This window comes from Seriola lalandi, unplaced genomic scaffold (genome assembly GCF_002814215.2).
Source record: "Seriola lalandi dorsalis isolate HSWRI2012SDOR001 ecotype SW California unplaced genomic scaffold, Sedor1 jcf7180002054585, whole genome shotgun sequence".
In the NCBI taxonomy this organism is placed as follows: domain Eukaryota; kingdom Metazoa; phylum Chordata; class Actinopteri; order Carangiformes; family Carangidae; genus Seriola; species Seriola lalandi.
Window position 1 is genome coordinate 2,081,363 of NW_019525138.1, and position 3,637 is coordinate 2,084,999.

Below are 3,637 nucleotides of genomic sequence, written 5' to 3' on the forward strand. Positions count from 1 at the left end.
CCCTCCTAGTGCAGCTGCTAGCTAAAAGCCTTCATTAATTACGACCATTTTTTTCCTCTTCATTTACTTAATTAAAACAGTGGCCTGTGTTTTCTTCCTTATTACTCTACACTTTCTTCTCTTTTTTCTTCAAATTACTCCTCCCCTTTTCCTCATCCTCCCATGTGTGAGCCAAACCCCTTACTACAAATCTTTAACATTAAAAACAAACACAAAACAATTCATCTTAAACTTTATCATACCTCACAAACTGCAAACTTTTCAGAGCTAGGTAATAATGGGACTGATAAAGGTAGAATTATTGGTTGTGTAAGTGAGTTATTGAGCAATATTTTAAATGCTAGTGAATCCACTCATTTTCTACATCTGTCTACACCTGTGTTTTAGGTGTAGACAGGATGAGACATTCTGGACAAGGTTGACAGATATCTGGATGCAGACTTTGAGGGCAGGACTGGGTTACCAACAGATTCATGTTAGAAGGTTTATCAGACACCAATGCTGCCAATACTTCAAAGCAACCATCATCTTATCCTCCGTCAGTGTTTTTTCCCCACAAGAAAAAAGCAAATTTAGCTTAAAATGTGACTCTTGCTGGCAGTTTTGAATCATTGAATGATCATGAATCATTCTATTTCAGAGATATTGAAGCTTTAAGAAATGTATGATTTGAATATTAATGCTTGAGGTGTCTCATCATATGCCAAAAAAAGCCATGATGGTTGTCTTTTGCTCGTCCTATTGTCCTGCCCCTTTTTGTGCTAATTGAGATTTTTACATGTGTCAGCGAGTGTCAGGGAATTTATTCACTACTTTGTTTAGTGAGTATCACAAAGAAAACCTATGAAACTTATACATCTATGCTCATGTACATACAGCAATCAAAAACACACAGTCACATTATTTCCCTTCACTAATGTCCTAACTGCCTTGTGCACAAAATCCCTCTCAATTAAACAAAAGCCAAGAGGAAAAAGGGAGGAAAGTTTCTTTGGAGGAAAGAGAGAAGTTCATTTTAATATTCTTATTACAAACAAAGGTTCTACACTGAATACTGATTGGAGCTTTTTCATCTTTGATGTTGCAGGCTAGCCTTTACAGAGGAGGGTGCAGTCGCTTCACTCCCTACTAGAAAAGAGAGAGACACGTCCCCTTTCCTTCCCCGCAAAACAGACAAAAAAAAAAAACAAAAAACAAAACAACAACAAAAGAAATCACTAAATAACCATCATTACCCTCTTTATGGAAAACTAAAAACAAAATGCTTCCAGATGGCAAATGTGACCCTGAAATGCAAGAATCGTTCTCAAGTTGCTTCCCTTTCTACAGAGTGTACACATTGTCATTTATTAATGTCATGTACTTATTTTGGAAAAGAACATTTTTGTTACTCTGTTTTGACTCGAATGTATTTGCAATGAAATGTCTGTGGTGGAAAAAAGACGAAGTGGGGAAAGAGTTGATGAAGAGAACTTTTAGTCTTCTTCTTCTCACTCTTTCTCTCTTTTATTGCTCTGCAACTCAGCTCCTTTGGAGTGGCCTTTTGCGCTAGTTTTAATTCCATCTAATTTCCCTACCTTTATTGTTTCAATTAGTCATTTCCCCCATATACATTAAGAGCACTAATGTTCAGCAATTCCAGATTGGGCAACAAATTTCGGATTGGATTTATTAAGTAAATGATACAGCCATTCCACCCCCTGACAGAACTGGCTCCATTGTAAGTGAGCCAATAACTGGAGCTGAGTTTCAGACTGTCTTAATGGGACTCAGAGCTGTTGAGCCCAAAGGAGGTGAAACTGTAAAAAAAAAAAAAAAAAAAAAAATGGCTCCCAGGAAGTGATGCATTAAGAAACTCAGAAAGTGAGAGGAAGAGCGTGATATATTACTGAATCTGAATGCAGGAGGAAGTGATGTATAGCAGGGTGTGGAGCAAGAGCTATGGCAGCCATTGCAAAATGGGCAGCAGTGTGTTAGAGCCCATTGATCGCTGGCATAGTGCCAGAGGCATGAGGTATCCCATTACTGCTGAATGGCTTTAAAGGAGAACACTACATGATTTCCACACAGGGCTTCTCACTATTTCATGCCCTCACATCCTGCACACACAAAGCAATAATCCCACTTTTGCTGTATATGTATATGTAGGAATACTGACAATTATTTTTGACTTATTAGTGAACAGATGTGAGGGTGTCATCTTGAATTTACCTTTCTTTTATTTTTTTTCTTTTAATACTGTTTTGTTAAAGCTGCATTAATTACATTTTGGCCACTAGGGGGCAGAACAATATCAAAACATCCTGAAGGATACAGCCACCACTTATCACAGGCTTACATTGTTAGGGCTAACATGTTAGTGTTTGTGTCCACCGGATGAATGTCAATCAAATATTCACTCTCCTTTTTACTCAAATCTAATGAATTTCATTTCATTTCACTGTCGTCAGTCTGACGTCCTGCTAATAAGAGACCTGACCAGTCAGTAGTGAATCACATATCTGTCCCATAGATGGGATTTGGATGCTGGATGCAGATGTTTTGAGATAAGATACAAAATACCAGCTGTGTCCAAATTAAGGGGCCACATCCTTCGAATGCTGCATTTGACACCTGATTGCATCACAGCGGCGTTACTATGCTGTCCCATTTTGAAAGCTCCATCAAATGCGGCTTGGAAATGGCGTCCTTCTTTTCCCAGGCCATGAAAGATTCAGAGGGTGGATCCTTCGCAACCAAATGTATCCCAAGACTACACTTTTTAATGTAAGTACTATTTTTCAATTCAATTAAATATTTAAAGCTACAAATGTTAAAAACCAAGGATAATTAAAACCTCAAATTTTCATTTGAATAATACGGCTAAGGGACGTGTTAAGTTATGTGATGCTAGCTAGCTACTTCGAGCCACTGCGCTTACTGTAGCTCAGCTGCTCACATCCAATCTATGTCACAGTGTTTGAAAGTCTTTAAAGCATTCACTTTCAAATTTAAGAGATTCAAAGGCCGACTTCTATCTTACCAGAATGGCAATTTTATAGATAATGTATACTTCATGTGATGCATATAAATGGACCAAGGTGAACAGATTTAGACAGGATGTGGACCCAGACAGTTTAACATCACTTTCAAAGTCCAGTACAGACGTTGGTATTGATAAGATTATTGATCTTGGTTAATTTGCTACTTAAGCTGCTTTTGTTTGTCGGTGTGAAGCAAAACTTACTCTGACATTTCATTTTGTTTTAGGAAGCACGGAGCAGACAGAATGATGACCTGTTCACCGGAGCTAAATATTCAGCCACTGTAGCTTGGAGGTGAAGCAACAATAGGCCATTTGTAATATCCTTTTTCTTTGTTGTGTTATTTCTAGTGCTTTCAGGGATGGTGTATGTACATGTGATTTTAAACTGAAATTACATTTGTTTTAATCATGCAAGTTAATAAACACACTTGTTTGAAGTTAGAAGTTTGTTTCGCTGCTGTTGTTGTGGACTACATGCTATAATTGATTTTCTCTGCCTCAGGATGGCAAGTGTTCAGGGTCAGGAGAGGGAGTGAGGGGGAAACCCACTGCTGCAACTTGGCCATGGTTTGTCCTCGTGGATGAGGTGTTGGGACAGAGGCATTCCACCCC

General features: G+C 38.4%; 1 protein-coding gene across 2 annotated transcripts in view; it reads left to right on the forward strand.

Moving 5' to 3' along the window:
- rbfox3a (RNA binding fox-1 homolog 3a) overlaps positions 1-3,637 on the forward strand; it is a 190,630-nt gene that overhangs the window by 176,319 nt on the left and 10,674 nt on the right. The window lies entirely within an intron of this gene.